This window comes from Dermacentor andersoni, chromosome 10, assembly GCF_023375885.2.
Source record: "Dermacentor andersoni chromosome 10, qqDerAnde1_hic_scaffold, whole genome shotgun sequence".
Classification (NCBI taxonomy): Eukaryota; Metazoa; Arthropoda; class Arachnida; order Ixodida; family Ixodidae; genus Dermacentor; species Dermacentor andersoni.
This window is the reverse complement of record NC_092823.1, coordinates 134,052,567-134,079,499: the sequence shown is the minus strand read 5'-3', so window position 1 is coordinate 134,079,499 and position 26,933 is coordinate 134,052,567. Positions and strand designations below refer to the sequence as shown.

General features: G+C 48.1%; 1 protein-coding gene and 1 long non-coding RNA gene across 8 annotated transcripts in view; one reads left to right on the top strand and one right to left on the bottom strand.

Moving 5' to 3' along the window:
• LOC129388125 (uncharacterized) overlaps window positions 1–5,694 on the bottom strand; it is a 52,334-nt gene extending 46,640 nt beyond the window's left edge. For 3 of the 4 annotated variants that reach the window (XR_008615153.2, XR_008615151.2, XR_008615152.2), the window contains exons 1-2: window positions 5,420–5,694; window positions 4,130–4,226 (exon numbers count right to left, since the gene is read on the bottom strand). This is a non-coding gene — a long non-coding RNA (uncharacterized lncRNA). Of the gene's footprint in view, window positions 1–615; window positions 769–4,129; window positions 4,227–5,419 lie in introns of those variants that run through there. The other variant, XR_011890692.1, reaches the window with a different exon arrangement.
• The window catches only part of LOC126545130 (protein kinase C-binding protein NELL2-like), a 102,590-nt gene that overhangs the window by 31,003 nt on the left and 44,654 nt on the right, over window positions 1–26,933 (top strand). The window lies entirely within an intron of this gene.

The following is a 26,933-nucleotide window of genomic DNA, read 5'->3' as shown; positions in this document are numbered from 1 at the left end:
CGAGCTTTCTTCTCTACTGAAGTGAAATGAAGAGGTTTAGCTCGTTTCGCACGATCACGAAGGATAAACAGAAATTTAATGATATAACGCCGAAATACGTAGCGTCACAAGTTCAGAAAATTAGGCGCGTAGAAAAGCAAAGTAGGGTAAACGAAGTCCCTATATATCGTAGTCTGATTTACACACAAACAATCTGCGCTAAAGAAATAAAGAAAGGTGTCAGGCAGGGAGACACGATCTCTCCAATGCTAGTCACAGCGTGTTTACAGGAGGTATTCAGAGACCTGAATTGGGAAGAATTGAGGATAAGAGTTAATGGAGAATACCTTAGTAACTTGCGATTCGCTGATGATATTGCCTTGCTTAGTAACTCAGGGGACCAATTGCAATGCATGCTCACTGACCTGGAGAGACAAAGCAGAAGAGTGGGTCTAAAAATTAATCTGCAGAAAACTAAAGTAATGTTTAACAGTATCAGAAGAGAACAGCAATTTACGATAGGTAGCGAGGCACTGGAAGTGGTAACAGAATACATTTACTTAGGGCAGGTAGTGACCGCGGATCGGGGTCATGAGACGGAAATAATCAGAAGAATAAGAATGGGCTGGGGTGCATTTGGCAGGCATTCTGAGATCATGAACAGCAGGTTGCCATTATCTTCCAAGAGAAAAGTGTATAACAGCTGTGTCTTACCAGTACTCACCTACGGGGCAGAAACCTGGAGGCTTGCGAAAAGGCTTCTACTTAAATTGAGGACGACGCAACGAGCTATGGAAAGAAGAATGATGGGTGTAACGTTAAAGGATAAGAAAGGAGCAGATTGGGTGAGGGAACAAACGCGAGTTAAAGACATCTTAGTTGAAATCAAGAAAAAGAAATGGGCATGGGCAGGACATGTAATGAGGAGGGAAGATAACCGATGGTCATTAAGGGTTACGGACTGGATTCCAAGGGACGGGAAGCGTAGCAGGGGGCGGCAGAAGGTTAGGTGGGCGGATGAGATTAAGAAGTTTTGCAGGGACGACATGGCCACAATTAACACATGGCCGGGGTGAATTAGCAATTAGCACATAAACAATTAGCACAATTAGCACATGAACGCAAGTGAATAAAATCTTAGTTGAAATCAAGAAAAAGAAATGGGCATGGGCAGGACATGTAATGAGGAGGGAAGATAACGGATGGTCATTAAGGGTTACGGACTGGATTCCAAGGGACGGGAAGCGTAGCAGGGGCGGCAGAAGGTTAGGTGGGCGGATGAGATTAAGAAGTTTGCAGGGACGACATGGCCACAATTAACACATGGCCGGGGTGAATTAGCAATTAGCACAATTAGCACATGAACGCAAGTGAATAAAATCTTAGTTGAAATCAAGAAAAAGAAATGGGCATGGGCAGGACATGTAATGAGGAGGGAAGATAACCGATGGTCATTAAGGGTTACGGACTGGATTCCAAGGGACGGGAAGCGTAGCAGGGGGCGGCAGAAGGTTAGGTGGGCGGATGAGATTAAGAAGTTTTGCAGGGACGACATGGCCACAATTAACACATGACCGGGGTGAATTAGCAATTAGCACATAAACAATTAGCACATGAACGCAAGTGAATAAAATCTTAGTTGAAATCAAGAAAAAGAAATGGGCATGGGCAGGACATGTAATGAGGAGGGAAGATAACGGATGGTCATTAAGGGTTACGGACTGGATTCCAAGGGACGGGAAGCGTAGCAGGGGGCGGCAGAAGGTTAGGTGGGCGGATGAGATTAAGTTTGCAGGGACGACATGGCCACAATTAGCACATGACCGGGGTAGTTGGAGAAGTATGAGAGATGCCTTCGCCCTGCAGTGGGCGCAACAAGGCTGATGATGATGATGATGATGATGATGATGATGATGATGATGATGAATCTGCACTGTATGCCGACAGAGTCACGAAGAGCTCAAAACAAGGTTTCGGTGTGGGCCGAGATGTAATGTGTACGGGATGTCGCACTATTAATAACGCACACGGATGAGGATGACACGCAAGAGATAACGCGTGCGCATGTATTAATACAAATGGGGAGGCCCGTACTGCGCGACAGGCATTCCTTTTTTGAAAAGCAAATAATAGCGCACGTTGCTGCCTTCGAAACTTGCCTGCGGCTTATAGCACAATACGAATCCTTATAAACTGGATTGCTCGAAGAAATGAGTTTGCGAGGCTTATCCACTAGCACAGATCCTGAAGAACGCACCGGCTTCGACATATGCGCCTTCAAGCTTGCTGTCGAAAATGCACTCTTCCGCGTACTTTTTTTGACAAAGCTCCATTTTGTGCATTGTGTGTTTTGCCGCATATACTTTGGCAATGACTGAATCGAAACTAATATCATCCTTAGAATTCGTTACAAGTGATAGATGGGCCTGGCGAACTCGCCGACTAGAATTCGTAAATTACAATATGTACCGTATAGTAATTAGCTCAAACCTTATTGGCGAAACAGTTCATTAGATGATTATGCATTTCGATTTCTCGTATAAGTAACGTCTGCTCCTTCGAGTAATCCAACTCAATGACTAGACCATTGTGCTATCGGCCATAGACAATTTTTTGAAGCTTCTGTATTGTCTTGAAAAACACCCGATACACACAACGTTATACCCAGTACTGCGCGCATTGTCACAGAGCACATTAACAAAACGCATACGCTAGGCTTAGCTATATACATGAAAGTGACGCTATGTTGTTTTACTGCGCCGCCTAGAGGTGAACAGTGTTCGAGCACAAGTATTAGCCCCGGAATAGGAATCGCGAAACTGTCGGTAGTATACGGGGAAATTCCCAAGCGTTATTAATGTAAGATGTTAGGAAGCATTGTGCTTGGAAGCTGTTCACGTGTCCTACTGCCAGAGGCGTTTCAGTCGCTCTCGTTATCCGCGTTTGAACGTATGCATCCTGACTTTTAATTTCCTTGCGTGTGCGGATAAGCTTAAACATCGCCTCTCGTCCCCGGAATAGCTCGGGTGAACTTTAGAAACCGGTCTGTAACGAGCCGCGTATCTTTTTGGCGTTTTGCTGAGGAGCCCAACAAACAGCGTGACGTTGCGGTATACGTTTTCGTGAGGTCTTCCTAGTACGTAGCTTGATTTTGTTTTATTTAGTTCGTGACGGACGTTAGCTTGCTTTCATTGCAGAGCGTTATCAGAGCAAGCTATTTGGAGTGCCGACCTCATAATTAAGCCATTGCAACAGAGGGCGACGAAAGCGATACCTGCGGACGACTTTAATTCGCCTGAATGCTGTTCATTGTGCGGCACGGGATCCTGTGCGGGGGTCAGGACCGGCCGGTCTCTGATTGTATGCCTCTGCTCTCTCTCTCCACTTCTTATTTTTTTACCTCCCCCTTCCCCGTTGCCTACTGTAGGGTAGCGAACCGGATTCTCCATTCTAGTTAAACCCCTTGCTTCCTCCTTTATTTCGTCTGTCTCTCTCGAAGCATTTTCTCACATTTGGGCCGTTCTGGCCCAAGAGAATTTGCCAGAACTTGCTAGCGAGGTCAAGTCATTGGCTTCTTAAAGAAACGTATTCCTTCTTTATACTGATAAACCGTTAACTAGACCTGAACAGGCGCCGTCATGACGTCACGGCGTTCTATTGAGGGAACTTCAAACCTCCTCTCGCGATAAGAGCTGATCCGTATTTTGTATCGCAGGGCGGTAATTTAGTATACCGTAGCCCAACTTATTTCTTTCTCTTTAATTATCCCTCCTTTTAACGACCCCCTTAAGCCGCCTTCGACTGCCTTCCGGGTCCCCATTTTGCGGTTCGTGAAGGCGTCGCTCGTACTTTGGCGCATCGTCGAATGCCTCGTTCCGAGAAGTGGCGCGCGAGTGACCCAACTTGACCTGCCGCTGCGTTGGCGCGCGTTTCGCAGAACGCGTACGAGATCGAGCACGCATGCGCGTCGAGAAGGCGACGCGTCCCCGAAACTGGCGTCGCGTGTGCGCCAAGGGCAGCCGTGCGGTGGCGCTTAATACGGAAGAGCGTGAAAGCGCAAGAAAAAGCCAAAGAAAATATTTGCGATAACTGTGAGGGAAGCTCATTGTTGTTTGAGGCCAGGACAGGTATGCTGCGGACTAAAATGTACCGAGCCAGGCACCAGGAGAGACACTTGTTGTGCGGGGCGTGTGCAGAGGAGGAGGAAACGGCTGAACACCTGATACTTGCTTGTAAACAACTTCACCCTGCAGTTGAATGGAACGGGGAACTATTAAAAGCTTTGGGTTTTAAAGACAGTGAAAGTAAAATAGACTTTGAACAGGTAGAAAGAACTAAACGGAGGCTATCTGATTGGTGGATAATATCAACGCAAAAGTAAAGGAGTAAATACATAGGTATATGCATGCATATAGTACCATTCAAGGCTAGGTGGCGCGCGCCGCCGCCGCCCGATTCAAAGGGTTGAGCTTCATTCATCCATCCATCCATCCATCCATCCATCCATCCATCCATCCATCCATCCATCCATCCATCGTGTCGCATATATTGGGCAGCGCGTTTGCTGTGCGAAATTTTGCTCGGGCCGTGGTCATCTGCAGCTACGAGCGAGCGCATTCCCACAGATGTTTTAGTCGCCGCAAAGGTCAGATCAGCGTTTGTGATAAGCAGTCCTTTACATTTATGTATGAAATGACGCACTTATGACATGCGCCGCGGACGCAAATCGAACGGAGCTGTACGTGTATTTATGCCTTTCATCGATGCAGTACCTGAAGGACTCTCGCTCCAATCGATGAGAAATGCAGGTGATATATTTATCACACACACACGCGCACACACACACACGCGCACGCGCGCGCACACGCGCACACACACACGCACACGCGCACGCACACACACACACACACACGCGCGCGCGCGCGAAATCAAGGTCTAACCAGGAGAGTGAGTACAACCCCGTCAACTCATACATGAATCATTTTTAAAAAAAATTCTAATGAATACAGTACCGACAATAATGCAAAAGTGGGCTACAACTTCAGTACTGTACAGTTAACTCAGGAGGCATGAGAAGATAACTTTTCTATACATAAAGCCAGCACATCATATATATATATATATATATATATATACACACGGCTATGGTGTTGGGCTGCTGAGCACGAGGTTGCGGGATCGAATCCCGGCCATGGCGGCCGCATTTCGATGGGGGCGAATTGCGAAAACACCCGCGTACTTCGATTTAGGTGCACGTTAAAGAACCCCAGGTGGTCGAAATTTCCGGAGTCCTCCACTACGGCGTGCCTCATAATCAGAAAGTGGTTTTGGCACGTAAAACACCATAACTTTTTTTTTTTAAACGTAACACCGTGTTCTCCTTTATTGCCCCTTTACGTGTTCTTTCCCCCAAAACTATTAGCACACGATATACGCTCACGTATGCACACATCCATCGAAGACATCGCTTATGCGGCAGACAACGGCCGTTGGTCACACTTCGTCAGGCGTTGGCGCGATCGCCGTGAACTCGCCGAACACACACCGCACGCGCACACTTGGTCGTCCTCAGATGTTCCCGAACATGTGCGTGGCCCGGTAGTGCGCATCTTTTCTTTCTTCTTTCCCGTCACCAGCGACTCCCGCGCTGTCGCGCCAGCAGTGCGTAACGGCAGCGCGCGCAGCTGTTTCGCCCACGGCCGCAGCAGCCCGTACGCCGTCGACCGAGTGTTGCTGCTGCTGGGCCACGGTTTGTTTGTGCACGAACCTCCTCGCTGGGTGCGTTGCATTGGGGGGAAGGGGGGTCACAAAACACACGCACTCACACGTACACTCGCACACAACTGATTACGAACCCTGAACTTTCGAACGTTTGTGAATGATCATTATATGCTCGCGAGACTAAGGATAAAAAGGAATAAAAAGAAAGCGAAGCGTGAAAGAACGAAAACCCCGAATGTAGCGAAGCACTGACATTGACAGCTTGCGTCACTCTTGATTCTTTGAAAGTTTATATTCCTTTCTGTGCCTCTTCTGATGGGCATGATCATTTTTGACGCCGTGTCAGACGTCCTAAAGGTATGCACTGCTCCAACACAACGCTCGGTTCTCCAGTTAGCACTGCGTGTAGCACATCGGTGCGACCCTGTGTGTTGTGAACCCGGTTACCGTAGGACACTGCGCTACGACTGCGGTCAAACGCGAGTGAGACAAGAGCCCGCAACAGCGATCGCTGCACAAAGACAAGCACACGCTCAATGCGTGCGTGACTTGTGTTAACACTGCGAGAGAGGCACGAAAGTTATAGAATTTTTAGTCGCCTTAACGACAACCTCGCCTTTCCGGAGTTCAAATAGCGCGTGGAAAGACACAATGCAAGGACAGGGACGACAAAACGCTTACCTGCAACTAACTTCTATTGCGTGCTGCGCGCCGAATATAAACATGTGAGAAAGAGAGAAAAACAAAAAACAAGAGCAGCTACATCCAGACGAGCTGACTACTATTATTGTAGTCTTAGCGACTTGTTCAGTGACAATCAGTTCAGCAAGGACCATTGGCTAAGTTCAGTGCTTCGGGCCCATTTTATTCCAAGTGGAAGATATTTGCCTGCACTTGCTGTTACTTCTTAAGACAAAAACAAGGAGTTTATCAGTGCATCATCTGAGTGCATCGACGCTACCTTTCTAGGAAAAAGGAAAATTTTGAAATCCTATACTTTTTTTTTTTAATCTGGGGTTGCTTTTCTTTATCGTATTTGACCGTTGACTCGCCACTGAAGGAGGTACTTTAAATATACAGCCCCAATAACTATAATAAGATGTCTACGAACAATTAAGGGACAAAAGAAAAGACAGAATTTCGAGTAAGTCACCATAGTAAGGTTCAGTCATTTTTCGCTAGAATGGGAAGCTTGTAGCGCCAACTATATTGTCGAATAAACGGAAATAAAATTTCCCAACGCCGTTGTGTACCTCACCTCAGTGCCACGTGAAGTATACGCGCTTATATGAGAGCAGTGCGGAGCGGGTGGCGGCAGTGGTGACCTGCCTCGCAGTGTTGAGTTGTGTTGGAGTGCCTCGCATAAGGGAACGGGCAGTTTGAATCCCGCACGCGGAGTTTTCGGGGTGAACGCGCTCGTACATTACAACGAACGCCGCTGATAGCGTCCGTCTGTGGCCGCTCCCCCGTAGCGCAGTCGGAGATAACGCGCTCCGTAAGTGGCGGATGCCACAAACATGGCGCGGGATCGGCGCCGACAGCGGCGCCCTCTAGACGGTTTTCCGGGAAACAGTCCACAGGTGGATGCCTCCTGTAAGTGTTCGCGGTCTTTCGACTTCACCGAAAGCTCTACGTTGTGAAGTCGCCAAACGCGGGAACTTGTGTATAAGCACATTGGGTATGTCCTATACATTCCTGTACTTGGTCACTGAGCTTTATCTACTGCATAATTACGGACGGCAAGACGTACTTCCGGCATGTGGTATGTAGAGCCGCGAGTTTAATAATATCGCGCTTGTGCCTTATCGCGCCACACTTCGTATTGGAATCGCCGCAGATCCTCTCTGAATTGCGAATCGAACCTCGAGGGAACGCACACAAGCTGAACGCGCCAGTGAAGCCCAAAGCAGTCACGTGACAAAGCTACTGCACGAGTACCTTCCGGCTCGCATCATTCGCCTACTTTTGTCCATGTCTTGTATCTCTCTCTTTCTGGCTCTCTCGCTCTTTGAAAGCCCCTGAGTAATGCGATATGGGATCAGTTGCTGGTGCTGAGCATTTCTTGCCCCCAGAGCCTCCGAACGTAGCTTTCTAGTTGGGGCTTGGGAATAATAGTCTTTGAGACCGAATCGAATGGAGATCGAGTAGCGCCAGACGCGAATCGAATCAAATATCGAATATATATATTTGTTTTTTCAATTGTTGGCGAATAGTGTATACAGCATTCTCACCATTAGTGTCAGACAGGGCTCTCAGGGCATACGCGGGCATGCACTAATTCAAGGCTCTCCAGAGCATACGCGGTCATTAATTATCGTATAAGGTTTATAAGATAGCCTTATTGGCCAATTAGCATTGTGTGTACTCATTTCGCGTCCAAACCAGAAATGCGTGACGTCTGCGGCGACTACAGAGCAGAAGAAAGGCACTTCTTTTACCATTCAAAAGGCTGTGACAGGTGGTGCCACTATTGTATGTTGCATTGAAACGTATTTAGATTCAGTCCCATGAGAGGACATGGGTGCTACATCTATGAATAGTAGAAAACAAGACCCACTTCCGAAGGACATATATACTTAAACTGTATTTCATTGTGATTTTTCGTCGTTTAGCCAGATAAGTCTGGCTCCCTGAGCGACGCAGCTTGCTTTACTACCTTATAAACGTTGATGTGAAAAAAAAAAAAAAAATATCGCGTTCTGCTTAATCTTCACGTTTAGCCGTGTGCAGTCGGCGATGTGAAGTATTCGAAAACTATTCGAGAATTAAGGCACGTTTTCATCGCGCTCACAGGTGCAATTTATACAGCATATTTACGATAAAGAACCCGCATAGTCATTACAAGTGGCGATGCTGTGAATCGGCATAAGATGCCCGTTTCAACGCCTAATCAAAACGCATGCGTGCAGCATTCTTTCTAGTCAATCAAGGACTATATAAAGACTTGCGACACCGTTATTGGGGTAAGCATAACTGATCACATCGGAAATACACACGTTTCCTATCTATAGTTCTTTCGCGATCGCAACCGCAGCCCGGTGTTTTCCTTTCCACAATCTCCAGTCCGAGTAGAGAGATAAAGCTATTTAAATGCAGATGATTCTGCCGGCTTGTTTACTATGTGTACAGCCGCCTGTACATGCCACACTCTGCATAGAGAAGTGGATCCCGTTGAGAAAGGTACATAGCAGGAGAATAGTGGGAGAAAGGAAAGAAATAGCAAGTAAATATATATATAATCATGGTGCAGGTAGACAAAGCTGATTGCGTCCACGTAAACAGGCTAAAATCCGTGTTTTGAAGGAATGGGAAATTAAATTTTGAAGCCTGGCGTTGCTTTGAAGAAGTGTTCTATCTAAAGTGTTCTTCCTAAATTTGTAGTGGTTGTCTGGAAGCATGCTTTCATTAGAAAGGACTCTGCAGAGCCAATTCTACTGAAACAAGTTATCTCGTCTCGGTAATCTCCACATTTCAACAAAATGTGTTCCGCGGTTTCTAGCGCACTACAGTTATCACAATGTGTGTTGGTGGTCAGTCCACTCAAGGTGGCACATGTAGCTGCTGGCGATTGCGGTGTTCAGACGAAGTCGACTATACGTTTTTGTCTCAAAGTGACGGGGAAGCTGATGCGGAAGTCCCCATGTATTGACGGGGTAGTTTGAGTGGAGAGAGTGATATTGAAGCGACACTGACTCCGCAGACGATTTCTTTCCGCGTGGGGGTATTTCTTTGCCATTGCTGATGTGTCAAAATTTGTAAAGCTATATTCGCCGGGGATTTCTTAAATTTAGGCCTGTGCCTGCAGCTTGATCCGCTTTTTCATTTTCGCATATGCCGCATGTGTCCGGGAATCCGCCGGAATACATTAGTGTGACCAGCGACAGTCGCCAGGATAAATTTAACCACTGTCTCGGGTCAATGGACGTTGGTTCACATTGTGTACATGCTCTATTTGGCCACTTGTGAGTCAACCCCTTCACTCACGAATTATGATGGACTGTCCATACATGTGTGAAACACATATAATTTTATGCCAGGGGGCTTGATCAAGGTGATAGAATGACTCTTTGTGTACTTTATGATGGGTCATCATAACTACAGAGTAACTAAATATTTGAATATCTTAAGGTCAGTCATGCTACGTTTCTTCATGGAAAGGGTTGAATCACCCACTGTAATTACATGCATAAGTTATTTATTGGCGGCAAGCATTTCAAAAATAAGTAACAAATATTTCGAGCTCGCTACCGACATGAACCGTGTCAAACGTCACGTAAAGCACAGTAGTGCCTTCACCAAAGCGGTGCTGTAACGATACATACCACTCAGAAGTAACATGGCAGTAACTTGGGTCGGGGGAATGTTCAATTTACCCTAAGCTTAATGATTGTGCTCTATTCCTTGTTACAACTGCACATAAATGGCAAAAATAGGTCGCGTCCACAAATGCGGACACCGTGACCGAAGGGGCTATGGAGAGCACAAATCGTCCTGGTGGTTGCCGAAGACCGGTCATGAAATGTGCACAGTATCTGGTTCTCCTACCATTATCGAATATATTTACTAGTTTCCTTCTTATAACATTTCTTTCGAGGGCAGTTCTCTACTTGTGAAAAGTCGAATGCCTACATGCTCGAAGTGGCTGCTGGTTTATTGATCGTGCACATTTCTGTGTGCCTGTGTTGGTACTTGTGTTGGCGTACTTTATGTTCGTTTAAAGCAGCTCGTCGGCTACTTTAAAGTCAGCCGACTGCGAGAAGGATAAACTAGGGATCGCATATTTAATAGTGTTTGCCTCAAACTGCAGGGTGTAAGCTTAGGGACACGCTCAACGCCGCGTCATCACGTTGATGGATTCAATGCGAAGAATTGAAGCCGGGGCTGCAGCCGTGTAAACAGAGCCCGTTACTGTCGACAGCCGCTGTTTACTTCGTGCAAACAGCCTCCAGGGTTCGCTGCCGTGTTTGCCTATCCTCAGGACGAGGGTATCACCCGGATGTGGGATATATGTACTCTTTATCCCCGCGGGTTAAAGGGGAACTTGAACGAGGGCTTTGTCTGTTAACTCGACCACTCTCCTGTAATGTAGCGGCATATACTTTGGCCTACCTCGTACTCGATCTAATATATATATATATATATATATATATATAATTTCATTAAAAGTTCTGTAAGGTAGTTGAAGAAACGAAGGTGCACACTTACGAAAATTGCATCTTTAATGTTTTTAACGTTTCGGCCGTGGCCCTTCGTCCACGGCCGAAACGTCAAAAACATTAAAGATGCAATTTTCCTAAGTGCGCACCTTCGTTTCCATATATATATATATATATATATATATATATATATATATATATATATATATATGGAACCGCCTGCCGGAACCAATTGCACATGTTGACTCCATCGAAGTATTTGCAACCAAGATACGTGCACTTTTTTATGATTAGGTCTGTTTCCGATTATGTACTGCTTTGCTACAACGTTGCGCTGCGCAACTGTGTTTTGGCCGTTTCCCACCACATCTGAATTGTTCGTAGCTCTTACCACTTCCCTGTATTATATGCCTAGTACTAATTGCTTTGGTCTGTCGTTTTGTTTGCGTGTTATATCTTTGAATTGTAATAATTGGCGTGTTTCATTGCTTTCTTCTGTTTTGACCAACAATGTTTCGTTGTTTTGATTGTGACCCACTCCTGTATGAGCCTGTAAATGGCTTACAGTATTGCTAAATAAATAAATAAATAAATATATATATATATATATACACATACATACACACATACGCTATACCGAATTTTTATATATTTATACTATTCCAAACGATTGAAGCAATTGCTTGTTCCAGGAGATCCAATTCGGCGTTTTCAGGTGGATTACTTAGCAGTGTGATTTCGGGGAAAATCGCAATGTTCAATTACCTAGTCTAAAAATATATATATTTAATGGTTTCAATGCGTGCGTCCCCAAACTGAATCACGGAATACACCAATGATGTTCTGTTTAGTTTTGTCATGCACATCGCGAAAGAGGTCATTGGGAAAATGTGAAATGCATCGCCGGTTTATTTGTAGCAGATTTTGCGAGCGGATATATACACTTCGAAACCTGCGCTGTTCTCGAGGCCGCTGCCCGAGTGGACACAACTTCATTACTGCGCCAGCTTTAATTCCTTCATTCATACACGTGCCCTAATATATATATGTATATATATGCCTTTTTTTTCGGTCTGTTCGGAAGAAGATAAGATGTTTTAAACGTAGTAGAATTTATCTATCAGTGGCTGTCATTGTTGAGAGCATTCATTGAAGATAGCCCTGAGGACGGATTATCTTCATAGAAATTGTCACCGTCATGGGTATCGCAGCATTATCATCGTAGACGTCGTCACCACGTTCATTTAGCATCGTCGCGTCACCACCACCGGCATCATATGCGGTAACCCAGATCAGCAAAGTGGGGGCGGGTAGGCAAGGAGGTGCTCTCGCAATTAAAAAGGTGCAGCGGAGCGATGCCTTTCCAGTTGCTACAAAGCAACGAGGGCAGCGCATCGTGTGGGGCCGATGAAAGTTTGCCATTCAGTTTTCCAAGATGCAGCAAAGGAAAATATGTATGCGAAAAAAGAGAAAGAGTCTAGGCAGAAGATTTAATGCCAGCAAGTCGGCCAACGTTACAGGGCGTGTGTGATGGGGTTGGTGCAGTGCGCCGAATAATCTAGTTCCGTGTCTGAATTGATGTGAGTGTAGCCACCGAGGCACTGCAGAGGGGGCGTGGCTGCTGCGCTAGGCGACTCTTGTGTGCATCCCGGCATCGCCCCTGAAACGAGCACGTCGCGAATGCTGATCAACAACCAACGGCCCGCGAACCCCACACTATGCGCAACGCGCTCATTCTAATGCTCAGTGAAAAATCGCAACAGCTTTGTGATCCAGGGCGGGAGAGAAAAATGCGCACCGTAGGACTAGCGCTGAGCTAGAATCAGTTTCGCTTCTTTTTACGGCTCCTTGCTTCTTCTTCTCTTTCTTTTTTACGAGTGCCTTCGATGCCGTCCACATGTGCTTGCCGTAACAGATGCACTTTCGTGCGCTTGGCAGACGGGCACTGACTCTGCAAGTCGGTAACTTCGTTTAGCTTGTTTGCTGTTGCTTTGGCTTTGCAGTGTACACGAGTGAGACAGCTACTAAACACACGCTCACACAAAGTAAAATTGTTGCGCGTTCACTGAGGTGGAAGGGGTCAGGCGACATCTGTCTGATCGCTGTCGTAAAGAAGGGAGAGGAATGGATTCTTCAGCCCGATGTGCCGATCGTGATGGCAGAATTCGCTGGTCGCCAACGTCGTAAAAGAAGCGAGGAAGGAAGGGATTACTCGCCGCCAGCGGAGATCCAGTCGACGGCACGTAGATGTCCCTGATCGCTTCCGCGTATAGTTGTAACAGGCGCATTTCCTTTATGTATGCTTGGGCGGCACGAAAGAGGCAATCCCCTCTAAGCTTTGCCGTATAGCCACTGTTATACATGTCTGTAACTTTGTCGTGTGCTTCGCTTTTAAGTGCAGACGACACCAGCCTCGTATGCGCACAGATATTATGTATAGACACATTGCGGATTGTTCGGCGGCGCCACCCATGCTCACGATTTATTGGCGTCCCCTTTGAAACCGTCGGTAACAGAGTTTCTCATCATGTTACCTAGAGGGAAATCTGGCACTGCTGCGCTGTGCTATGCATGGGAATGCGGGTATATTGTGACTTCGGATTGGCATCGTTCTCGGAGAGCCAGGCAAGCACCCTTCCGTCTGTCACAGTGATTAATCTTCTACTAAAACAGCACGTAAAAAGCTGTTTTAGCTTTATTATTACACAAAAACATGTTTTGTTTAACTATGAGAACTTCTTATTGCATGTATAATTATATGATCCGTAAAAAGTATCAGCGGGCCGCTAAAGTTGGAGAACAGACAAGATTCGCTCTCGCTTTGAAACAGTTTGTCGTTTGTTCTTGCTTTTCTTCGCTTGGTCACGCATTGTAGGTGAATAAAGATGTAATATGCGTGAATGGAAACAGTTTATGAAGATATTACTTTATTAACACGTTATTTGTGTAGCCATATCCACGTTCTAGACGAAGCCTCTTACAACACCAGCCAACACGAGCCTCGCAGACACATATATCGTCATTCCCATGACGGCACGGCGCCCCTTAGGAAACTCCCACAGACGGTGGCGCCAGATTTCCCTCTAGGTGTTATAGTAAGAAACCTTATGCCGTCGGCTATTGAAAAGCGCCACCAAACGGCCATTTTGATGTCTGTTGGGGCGCTACCTCTGAGATCGGGCGGTGCTCTTTATGACAGCAAACAGCATGATCGTGTTCATAACGACATGATTCCTCGAACTGCAAGACTGAGGTGCGTTCATTCGCAGCGCTAACCTCAAGGGAAAGCTTATGTTTATAGCAGCTACCTCTACGAAGTCGAGAAGGTGGATATTGCATGCGGCTTGAAAATCATCGGGAGATTCTCAAACTATAATCAGCGCAGCGGCAAGGCAGAAGTTTATTATAGAAATTACCTGCAGCAGGCATGCGCATCGGGTTGTTTTCAGGTTAACAGCCGAAGAATTGTGTTGTTTTTGTGTTCTCTTCGCTGTCCCCGTCTTTATTTGCGGTCAATATGATATGCAGTAAACACCAACTAGGCCGAACTAAAGTTCTTCTGAAGCCGAAGAATTCAAGCGACTGTCGCGCTGTTGTTGCGGAAAAGTGTGAACAGACTGCGGTTGTTGCTCTGCACGTTCACAAGATGTCGAACTCGTGCACAAGTCAGTGACGTGCCAGAAGTGCTCTTTCATCATGGAAGGCATGTCAGACTTTGGAAGATTCACGAGCCGAAAACAGAATCTATAGTAAAGCTAGAAAGGCTTAATTGGTGGCTAACCACGTTTTTTAATATGACTAGGGTTCACTGTGGTGTGGTGGGGCCAGGTGCTTTAGGTTTTGGGGGACACCGAATGCCCGTTGGACATTCGGTGTCCTTGTAGAGACGAACGACCTTTCAAAATGTCATTAACTGATTTTTGGTGCGGCTAAAAAAAAGTAAAACCTGGTACGTTGCAGAGAGAGACAGAAGATAGGGGAAAGGAAGGAAGCAGGAATAGACGGAAACACAGGGAGGCTAGCCAGTTCTCAGACCGGCTGGCTACCCTGTGCTGGGGAAAGGGAGCAAGGTGAATAAAAGGGGAAAGGAAGAGAAGTTACCTCAAGGGGAAGATCCGGTTTGCTACCCTACGCCCGGGGAGAGGCCATGGGGATTGAAAGTGATAGGAAAGTACGGAGAGGGAGAGAGGGAAAAGGAAGCACAGATACACGCTCACAGTCTGGTACGTTGCAGATTTTGTATGCAGAATAGAGGACCGAAAGACGGAGAGTGCTCTCGAAGTATATGACGTCTCTACTTTCGTTCGAGCCTCATTTTCGCGCAACAATATCTGCAAGGTCACACGAAGTATAGCCCATGCGTGCGGCCACCGAACGGTCATAGCGGCTTGGCCGAACTTCGGACGTTTTCTGAGATCCTGTGGTCCGCAAACTTTTGCGGTTGACTGTGCTTCCAGTTTCCGAGCAGCCTGTAACAGTAGTAAGCAAAACCGAACATCACAGTGTCGTTCACTGTACTGGTAGAGGCTGTAAATGCGAATAGCAGGCTGCATTGTGAAGCTGCAGGGCAGGTATGCAGCTTTTTCCCTTTTTTTTCACATTTAGTGTTCAGTAAAATTTTGTAGTTGACTCTACCTTCTGATATCTGTGCATATTTTGCTGCTTTGGCGAAGCTTGGTACTTTAAAGGTTCCAAGTAGCTGTAGAGCTTTAAGTCGTACGAAGGAGCTGCTTGATGCGATGCATTATGTAAACGTGCAATTATTGTCGAGGCCTTCCCTTCAAAGGTGAGCTAAATAATCAGCCCCGAAACACTAATTTGTTCCCTTTAAACAGTAGGTTGTACTGTACAGTGTTCTTTATTCTTTACTAAGTTATTGATCGCTGTTTGTTTTCACAGCGCTTTTGTTTGTTAGAGAGAGAGAGAGAGAGAGAATTGTTCTCTATCTCACTCACTGTATTTATCCTTATTGTAGGTAGTTACGAAACTCGTGGCCTTTGCACAACAATAAGTGTGCACGACCTGTATGTTCTGCTCAGCTGTAAAGATCTGTTTGTTTGTCTGTTTGTTTGTTTGTTTGCTTGCTTGTTTGGCTGTGTCTAACTAACTAACCTGCTGTCGAACGAGCAGCGCACAAGTCAGCGCTTTCGTGTCTCCGCATCAGTCCGTTTCCGCATGTGCGCCAGATCCGTACGTTCGTATGTCCCGTATGTTCGTGCGAGATCATCTTCGTGTTACAAAACTACGTAATCCTGCGAATAAGAACTGCTAGCCATCGCCGTGCGCATAGCGCCACGCGATGGGAGTCTCTGTTTGGACGCTGTTCTTTTACAGCAAAGCTGTTATCCTCTAGTTGGTCTGGATTTTCGTGTCCGCGTGCGCGGTGCTCACACGGAAGAAACGACAGCTGGAAGCCTTTGTGTTTCAGTTTTCACGTAACAGAATTATGTTTTCTCGTATATTCGAATTACAATCCGATGCTATCATATGTGCAGGTTGTGTGTAAGTCGTACTTTACGAGTTTTCTGACGCATTTTACTTTCAGAAATTCAATTAGTTCAATAACGCATTTGCGCTAGACGGAGGGTCTACAAGAATGAGGCTGTATGCTGCGCTACCGGTACCGTTACCTAGCGGCCGCGGCCACTCAGATGGACCTCAAACGGCAGCTGTAAAAGGGCTTTGTGTTTCAGTTTCCGCGTAACAGATTTGTTTTTTATCGCTTTATTCGAATAACAATCCGAAGCTTTCACGTCGTTAGCTTGTGTGTAAGTTGTGCTTTACGTGTTTTTCTGGCGCATTTTACTTTTAAACATTCGTTTAGTTCAGCAATGCGCTCGGCGGGGGGCCTAGAAGGATGGGGATGTGTGTGCTGCACTTCCCCACACACGTACGCCGCTTGTGGTGCTTGTGTAACGTCATCTAACGTCGGTCGTGCTTGCCTAACATCGGTAACAGCCTCACTGTACGTCCACTTTCACAGGGTCACATAGAGGTGTTTTCTTCTTTATTTATGGGGCCTGTCATCCCTCTTTAGTCTAGTAACGCATATTTTCACAGTTGTAGAAACTCTGCCGCCCGCTTCTGGCACGTAAGAGGAGCACACTTTGCAGGTATGCCAGAGGCTCCGACGCAAAACACAGTGCTTCCGACACGGAAGCGTTTATAGACTGAAAAAACGCCAGCGGGATGGATTTCTCTGCAGATGGCGGCAGGAGAACTGTTTTCGGCCGGATCATTCCGCATATGGCACACGTGGCATATGCTCTGGATTAAGGTAAAAGGAGGGTAGAGAATGGAGGGAGTAGGGGGAGGGTCTGGTACCACGCAGATGCCGTTGCATACTGCTGCAGAGGAGATCCTGTTCCGTAAAAACAAAAAAAAAAACGCACCGATCGAGGGCCGCACCAGGTGCAGAACGTATCGGCAGAAAGGTGAGCGAGTCCCCCCCACCCCCTCCCTTTCTACCGAGGGGCGCTGTTTTCTCCCCGCATTGGCGCGCGCCTGCTGGAAGGAAGAACCGCCGATGCCGTTGCATGGCTTTCACCTATCAATTAGCGGCGCCTGTTCTTTCAGCGACTGTTGCTTGTTTCCAGAATTTTCTTTTTTTCGCCGTTCGTTGCCTCGTTCTCGGTTAAATTTGCGCCGTGTAGTTGCAACCGAGCTGGCCTCCCCAAGCGAACTGGGAGGTCGCGGACGTCAGCGGCAGTCTTTTTTAAACACCGCGCTCGCGTAGTGCCTCAGTGGCAGCTGCTTTTTAGATTCTTCTTGTGCTTTTGTCCAGTGCCTGAATGGAAAAAAAAGTCAAGAGTAACTAAATAAATATAAGGATACACAACGAAATCAATGGAAACGCTGCAAGAGAGGAAAGCGAAATAAGTGGTTGACGGGCCCCTAATTGCTGTTGGCGACAGCGGGCAATGGTTAATAAAGGAGCGAATTATATACTTGAATGATGGCTCGATCGAGGCCTATTTCGGGAAGCGAGTGACGGGAAAGGAGGTCGGGTTTGGATAGAGAACGCGCAATACAGTTAAATGACGCCATTGACTTCTGGAGGCATTGCACAAATCGTGGGATTGACGGGACAGAAGGTCGAAGCCCAGACAGTTTCTACTACAAAGAGCAAAAAACATTGCTGGGCTGGGTGACGGCGGTGAAGCAGCCTCATGTCCTCATTCCGTCTGATGTTGCAGCGCGGCAGATAGTATGCACACAAACGAATATAAAAGTAATTTCAAGTACGAAGAAGCTATCAATCAATCAAATCAATTAATCAAGGGTGTTTATTAAGATGCGCAGGAACAACTTCGAGGGTCTTGGCGCTGGCGAAGTCGGCAAAACAATGCGCAGAAAAAACAGTGCACACACGACAATCATAATAATAACAATAATAATAATAATTGTCAGGGCTTTATCCGAACAATAAACACACACCATCTTTTAACAAACACGGACTGTAAGAAGCAAACACCGAATCCTTTGGAAACATTAAGCTGGCACATACATTCAATACTCATCAAGCAGAAACCAGCAGAACCTTCCGCAGTCAAAGCAAAAAGCCGATTAATGCGCGTTCGGGTTAAGTATGACTGTACCTGTACATAAACATTAGGTGAAAAAAAAAGAATTAGCAATTATTTGCAGAAATTACGACACATCTTAACCAGAGGAGTGTTGTTAATGGCTGTTTACGTTCGGCACTACTCGCGTAAGTTTAATGGTTAAGGATCTGTTCCAACCTTTAACGTTATAACGTGCGCAGCAAATACGGAAACCGCGCGAAAAGAAAGCAGGGAGAAAGTTTTCGCCGTTCCCCTCCTCCAGTGGTGCGTTCGCATTGTGCCACCTTCTAGAGACGCGTGTGTGGCGGCGGATAGCGCACCAGAGGCGGCGGCTCTGCCGCCATCTGCATCATTCACGTCGTCGGCATCTCTCCTCGCTTTTATTCGCGCCACGGCAACTCCTCCTCGCCCACCTGGCTGGTGCCGGAGAATCGGCGCCGAACCACATCGCACTCGCTCTCTTCTTTTCCTCCCGGCTGTGTGTGTCCTTCCGTTAGGATCTTTTCTGGAAGGTTGCGAGGATCAAGGGCTCTTCTTTCTCGAATTCGCGACCCCGGGGGCAAGAAGCGGCGGGGGAAATACCGAAAAGAAAGTCGGGGGAAGGTCCTTGTTGTCGATGGTGGAGGGGGGAGTCGATTCTTGAAAGGAGTCGTCGTCCCCCATGCAGTGTGGCGGCACGCGCCAGTCGGACGGACGCGTGCTGCTGGCGGCATCGCGCGCGTGCGTTGCGTGTGGCTGCGGCAGCAGCAGCCTGTTGGCGGCGTTGCCAGCTGGTCTTTCCGGCGTCTGCCGCAGCTGGCGCGAGCGACGCTTGAGCGCGCCTCGCTCGCACAAGACACGCACCACACGGTCTCGCACCAGCGCCGGCCTCCCCCTCCCCACTCACACACCGCGGCGCTTTCTGCTGGCGGCTGCTTCGCCGGCAGCGGCTTTGCTGCCTCGGAGCCCAGGAGGGGGCTCGCTCTGGCGCGTGGCTCCTCCGCACCGCTCGGTGCTAACAATCCGCGGGGGCGGTTGGGGCGAGGGAAAGGGCTCTTGGCGGGGCTTGGTGTTTAGTGCTCGCAAGACGCGGGCGCGTGCCTGCGCGCGCGTTCGTGTCAGTCAACCGGTGGTACAGACGCGTCGCGGGGGAGAGGGTGGGACTTGTGGGTCGTGGCCTAGTGGTGGTCCCGCGTTATAACGGAGCGAGGGGCACCGGTTAGTCGACTGAACTGCGCTGTCTACCACGTGCCGCCGGGCCTGGTGAAAGTGGAAGCGTGCGCCGAGTCCCAGATGCAAAACGGAAAAGGGAGAAAAGGAACAGGAATGGAGGGCACCGTGGCCATAGCGGCGAGGTCCTGCTCTCCCGGGAGTAGGCACGGCTCGGGACGGAGTTGCGCAAGGCGAACAACCTACGAGGAAGGAAAAAAAAAAAAAAAAAGAGCCGCACCAAGCCACGAAAAGAGAGTCACTGCTGCGTCGGCAGAGAAGGAATGGGGGGCGGCAGTCCCCCTCCCGCGCGAGGCATTACAACGCGAGAGTCGGCGAACACGCGAGGGCAGCGGACGAGAGCGCGTCGAACGCGGCCAGTGTACACGAGGCGGCATGGCGGCGGGCTCTCTAATGTGTAGTGAATAAAAATGAATGGCGGCGGCACGGGAGGGGTCGGGCCGGCCGCTAAATCGGTTTAGCCGTAAATGACTTGTCCGTGATGCTCGCGGGTATACCCTCGAGCGTTCGCCCGCGCCGGAGGTCCGCGGCAAGGGCCCGTCTGCGCACCACCGTGTGTGCATTGCCCGCTGGGTTAGTGCCACCCCCCGTCCCGACTTCCTCGTCTTTTCCCCTCTGGCCGTCATTAGCCAGAGCAAACAGCTCGTCGTGCAAGATACACGCGCCCGGCCGAGTGAGCGAGTGAAGCGACGGGACGGCGTGCTTTTCGCCTTGCTTGTGTGTGTACGCTTGTGTTCGCGTCTGCGAGGAGAGACGCTGATCAGGTTAGCGTTAAATTTAGGCTGCAGTCGTGCAGAGGTCGCTCCGAGCGCCATGCACCCCCCCCCCCCCCAAAAAAAAAAAGTGCGCTATTGTGGAAGCTGAGGTGGCATTCTTAGGGCAGTCAGCGCTGTATTGTGTTCTGTGAAAACAGATAGCGCCAGGATAGTGCATAGGTTTTCCTGCAAGAAATACTACCGCGAACTTGGGAGCTGCAAGTACGATAGTTGAAAAACTCTGGCTTCAAATGGCTTTGCGACTTCTTTAAATTGATAGTTTACAACTGCTTTAAATGCAACAGCTGACAAGTGATTGCATATGCGCCCGGAGACTTGTTGGGGGGTCGTAGAATATAGGACAGGGAAAATTAAGGGATGCTGTCTGCCTGGCGTACAAAAGAACGCCAAGAAATTGCAGAGTGCGTACAACGAAGTTCAGGTTTTCGGGGACGCAAGACCGTTCGGTGAGCGTATCTCTAAAACTTCCATATGCCTTGTTTTGTTTAGAAAACTGTGATTGCTAGGAAATTTATAGATATAAAGCGTAATAAATAACGCCACAAGAACGCCTGAATTGCCACAATTACGATTAGACAAATTCCTGTATATACCGGTTATCATTCCCATGTTAGCTGCAGATGTCAGTGCCAGATTTCCCTAGTGGCTTTTGTATCTATGGAATTATGTGGGTTAGGCGCAAGTGTACAGGCCGAGTGTTTTATTGCTGGTTTACAGCTTGTAGCAAGTGCGCCGACAAACCCATCGACAAGTACTCTTAACAACGGTCGCGCCTGGGTTTTTATGTCGCTTATTCGGCGGCATGTAGCGTAAATCTAGTGACCGCGTTTACTTGCGATGGTTGGCCACTTCGCAAGCAGCAGCGGAGTCGCACGTTACTGACGTGGCTGTTAGTTAATGCGTTGCTTAGGGCAACAGAAGAGAGGAAATGCTGAGAGGTTAGTCAAACGCACGTCCGGTTTGCTACCCTGCACTGGGGGAGAGGGAGTGTGGGGATGAAGAGAGAGAGAGCGCAGCAGTTTCGCGCACATTTGCGGGTGCGCACCGGGCCTATAAACGGTCGCCAAGACCTCCCGACTTGAGGTATACTGCAATAACGCTCTCGCGGTTTTCAATGTACATGTTCATGACCTCCTGTGTTAAAGATGGAAGTGAGCTCACAAATTTACCCACTCATTTCGTGCCAGTGTGACTTCAGCTCTTTCTTATTCCTTTTTCATAGTTTGTGCTATACGAACGAGATTTGCCGTTATCCAATTAATTAGATGCTTGCTGCATTCATTGGGGTATTCGACTTTACTGTACTAAAGATGACGTCGTCCTTTTACCGGGACATGGTCTTTATAGATCACGTTAGTTTGGCAATATGACATTTTTCTTGGAAAGGGGGCAGCATTTTTATTCTTGTTCACTCTCCAGCCGAACATTAAAGCACATGTTCAAAGTAACCAGTTCCGTCATCAGGTAATTGATGATTCGTATGTTATACGGCAGAAAATTAGGTGGGATGGTGAAATTAAGTTTGCAGGCGCAAGTTGGAATCGGCTTGCGCAAGACAGGGGTAATCGGAGATCGCTGGAAGAGGCCTTCGTTCTGCAGTGGACAGAAAAAGAATAAAGAAGGCTGATCATGATCCTATACCTTTGGTACTCGTAGTTCTTTTCTTAAGCCATGGAACGCAGCTGGAAGAATGCGCCCAAATTCTTTTCTGGAAATTTTGTTTTGACCGCAGAATCTGAGAATTCTAAGAAGGAAAAAAAATGCTTTTGTGGGCATTTCTCTACGGTGAATACATTATTGAATAATATTTAACATGAAAGCCGTGAGGGGTTAGCATTGAACTTCATTATATCAGTGAATGAAACATTAAGGGCAGATTTTCATTTATGAATATCATAAAGTAGTTATTATCGCAATGACAGTAAGTGCAATTGCGCTATTCATTAGAAGCTTCTCGTGGTCAGGCGCCATCCACGGCCCGTCACAGTCTGTGTAACTTGACTAGCGGTTACTTCACAGCGCTCGGCGGTGAATATTTTGCCAGGTTATCTCGCTGCATGATCGCCACATGTCGTGGTCGAGTCACGAGGCCTTGGCATCGCTGCATGCAAGTATAATGCTTGCAAGTATGCGGAGTGATCCAGTGTTAAGTGCAATCATGGCGAAATATTACAGATATGCGAGTTTAAGCCGCCCTCATTGATACTGTCATAAGGTATATCGAAGAAAATGTATACTCTCGGTAGTGCGTCGTTCTATTTCAGAGCAAGGACAGCAGACGAGATTAAATACAAGTCACGTGTTCCCTTTCATATTGGTCAAGCGTGTGCGGGGATTTCCCGCTCATGAAAATATGCGAACAGGGCGCGGACCCGTGAGCTGCGACGCTGACGGAAACGCCGAAGGCGCTACGTAAACTGCGGGCTAACTTTTGTGCGATCACGGAGGACAAAAAAAGAAAAGCCTGCTTTCGATTAAAAGCTGGAAATGTGCTTCGAAGGTTTAACTCTATTTGTTAAGTACCTTAACAAGTAGAGCATTTAACGTTGCGAGAGTTACTCTTCCTAAAGTGGTGCCTGAATACGATAATAGCTTCAATGCACTTCATTTGGACACTTTGTAGCTTAGATCTAGTTTCTATACAAAAAAATACCAGAGGAAACTGTGGCGATAGTGCCAACAGGAGCTGCGAGCACAGCGGCTGAACCTGCGTGGAACGATGGACATAGTTCATGAATTTGTCTAATCTAATCTGTCTGGCTTCAAACGGCTTCCTGGGGTTTCTTTTATTTTTGTAAATTAATAATTTTCAATAAAGTAGTGTGTTTTAATGCAACCGTTCGCAATGATTATGCACGCGCACGGAGACTCGTTGCCTCGCTGTGTTTAGAAAACTGATTGCTCGGAAATTTAGGAATACGGGGCTCAATAGACAGCGCCACAAGAACGTCTGAAGCTATAAGCACGCAGATTTGACAAATCCGTGTAGTGTATATATACCCGCGATTCCTGTGGTATAGTTGAGCGATCTCAGCGCCACAGTCCCGCCTAGCAATCTTTTTGTAGCAAACCCCATGCCCTGTGTATACATACATACAGTACACGTGTCGTCTTGCACAGCCGGGCATCGTTCCGAAGTGGCGCGCAGTGCGACGCCGTCGGGCCCGCTCGGCCGATGAGAGTCAGAGGCGCCGTCTCGAACCATGCACGCGAGGGAGGTTGCGGGGTTGGCCTGGGGTCTCGCTGCTCCTAATTGAGGGTGCGGTCTCGGGTGCGATTCCGTGTACAAGAATAGGCCCTGCGGGGAGGGGTGCGCAATAAATCGCGCAAAGGAGCCGCTTGCGTCGGCAAATGTTATAGTCGGTGCCCGCTTTTCACTGAAATGAATGGTCACGATTGGGCGGCCCGTTTGTTGTTCCTCCGGAACAGGGGTCCTTGCTGGCTCGCCGAAAACGAGGTGAGCTCGGAGTTGTCGCTCTCGCTTTTAGGCGGAAGCGAGCGTAACGTGTCTAATGTGCGCTCGTGGCAGCGGTATCGATGTCGAGACGGACGGACGGACCTAGGTTTGAAAGAAAGCGCACAGACCGCGTACACTAAAAGCGCGAAAACATATTGTTCTACAAGCAACAGCTTGGTAACTACTTATATTAAGGATAAATAGAGTGAGTGCAAAAGAACATAAACGCTGCGAAAACCAACAGCGAGCGCTAACTTATTAAAAAGAGCATTGTACAATGCGACCCATTGTTACAGGGAACGTTAAATTAGTATTCAGGGACTGATTATAGGCGATTAGGGTAGAAGCTTGTGCGAGTTGGTCGTGTAGTTCGTAGCGGCGATATCGCGTCCCTACATACGTACATTCGCGCGTCACAATATACCGGCGTTATATGACTGTAGGGCTCAGGTACTATTGGAAACGAAGGCCCTCACGGTAATAATTACAAGGTTGCCGAACGCGTCGCATCAATCATTTCTTTTGTATGAGTCGATATCTTCAAGTTATGTTGGTTTGCTTAACAATGAGCTGTGTGGATCGCACAGTATACCCGTGCTGTGCGTCCATAATTCTCGATTTCCAAGCAAACAGGACGCACCGAATTTAGAAAACCTGCGTATATGTGCTCGTGAGAGTCACAAATGATGGAACGGTCACGGCGCTGCATTGGACTGCGACGTTTGGCTGCTAATACACGTGCATGCGTTGTGTGTACAGGCGGCATACGGACGTATACTAGTCGGCCACAAACGTGTACGAAGCACGGTTTCCACGACAAACGCGATTCCCTGCTCCGTTAAGTATAGGCCAGCTGGCAGTGTACGTCGTAAGTTCGTGGATCACGATGCAGGTCGTAAAGGCTACACAATGATTGCACTTAGTATTCGAGGCTGTGTATATATACCTATATGGACACAGGCTTCTCTGGAATTCAGCTTTTACGCGAGTGCCACGCCCCGTAGACTTTTGTGGCCGGCTGTACGCGTGGTGAAGTAGTATATATATGCACGACACGCGCGTTGCCATGACGGCTCGGCTTTGTGCGAGACAACGGAAATCCGCCGCCGCCTCCTGTTGGACTACGCACGTACACGCGGAAGCAGATGCGACCGCCACATTTATGGCGCGATTTTAGGAGGCCATTATACATCTGCCCTTGTATGAATGGGTAGCTCGAAAGGCAGTGGCTGCAGTTCGCACTGTACGCTTCGCCGCAAGGCTTGCTGGTAAGGAACTCGTAAGTAAGACAACACGCTCTGTCCCGCAAAAGGAGACACTCTGTTTGCCTGCAGCCCATAGAACGTGCTTCTCCAGGTTTTATATACGCGCGGGTGGCACGGGAAGTGACTCGTTCGTACGCGCACCCACATGCAGCACACGCGATCACGCGCATTCCGAGACAAAGGCTAAAAGCGCGCCTTCGTTGCACGACTCAATAACAAGCAAAGGGCACGGCAGACATTGCTCGCTCCGAGGCCGCACACAGTAGGCGCGTCAAACAGCTCGTCTCGCTACGTTGGCTCGGCACAGGCGCAATTCGAGGCTGTTTGATCGAACCGAGAGAAGTTCGACGGCGCCGTTCAGACAGCCGCGTATCGGGCCGGTGGCGCGCAGCGTCACAACACGCACCGCTGAATTCGACTGCAATCACAACCAGCGGTTCTCCGAAGTGCACGGTGGGAGGGGCCACGTAAACTTTAAAGCAACTTTACAAAGCGGCGCTCCAGACCGCAAATGGCGGGCAGACGCTGACCACGTGATTCGAGTCATCGCGCACGCTGTACTCGTTGCACTGCGGCGAAATCGTCGATTGCAGTTTGTGCGAAGAGTGGTTCGTATTCGGCGACATGTAACCGATTACGGTGTAAACACCGCACTGGTGGCATCAGTGCATCCCCCGTATGTGGTTTCAGAACGCTTTGGGAATTCGAGTTGCTCCAAACTAAGACGTACTTAAGATGCACTACTTAGAGTGGTATGCAGCCTCATCTATACAGAAAAGTGTCGTCGTTGAAACGTTTATTGAAATAATAATAGAAGGTATCGGCCCTTGGGGAGCGGATCCATCGAGGCGGGGGAATAGGGCTAAGGAGGAGGCGGGTTCAAATATTGCTGATCATTTTTGAGTCCACTATAAAAAAGAAGTATATAACGACTGTAATATACGAGTGATCGGGCCGAAAACTGCCTACAAGGACAGTGGAAGATCACTAGAGCAGAAGGCTGACTCGCAGCTAGAGTTTATTTCGAAATAACTGTGGCCTCTAGATAACGGAGCAAAATCACGCGCACGCAATTTTTTTTCCTGTAAAGATGTGCCGATACACTTGCATGTAAACCGTTTTCTCAGCTATATACCACAATGCGTCCGCATGGCCCGAACATATATGGTATGCCCCGACGCCAACTTCTGTGTGGATACAAGTCCACATAAAGAAACGTGCAGATCCAACGCACACGTTAGAATCTTTGTAGAGCGGCGCTTCGTGTAGCGCGGTTAACCAAATACTGTAGATTTGCCCATTTCATTGCCGCATTATCGGAGTAAAGAAAAACTGGCGCGGCGTGCGTGCGCTCTCGCTCACACGCGTGCTCTCCCAGTGTGACGGTCATCATCATCATCTCGACAGTTGGTGTTGGCACGGCGACGAGTGTACACGCGTGCGCAAGTGGCCCGCAGCGGTTATACGTGCGCTGTGCTGACCGAGGTTCGACCCAGCCATCGGACACGTGATTGCTTGCATATTATGAGCTACTCGGCAAGGCAGCGGAACCGATCGGGAAAGTCCGGAAGCATTCGAGAAAAAATAATAATAATAATAAAAGAAGAGCAGGAAAGGTTCGCCTTGAGGCACTCTTCTTCGCTATGCGCACCAAGTTGACGAGGCTCTAGAGAGAGCAAAGGGTGTTGGCATTTACGCAGTGCGGAGAACCCGGTGTGTGTCCGAAAACAGGATGCATATTTCAAAGGCTGCACGCAGGAAAGCGCTCTCGCCGTCGCCGTTGTGTAGCGTGTCGTATAGTTATG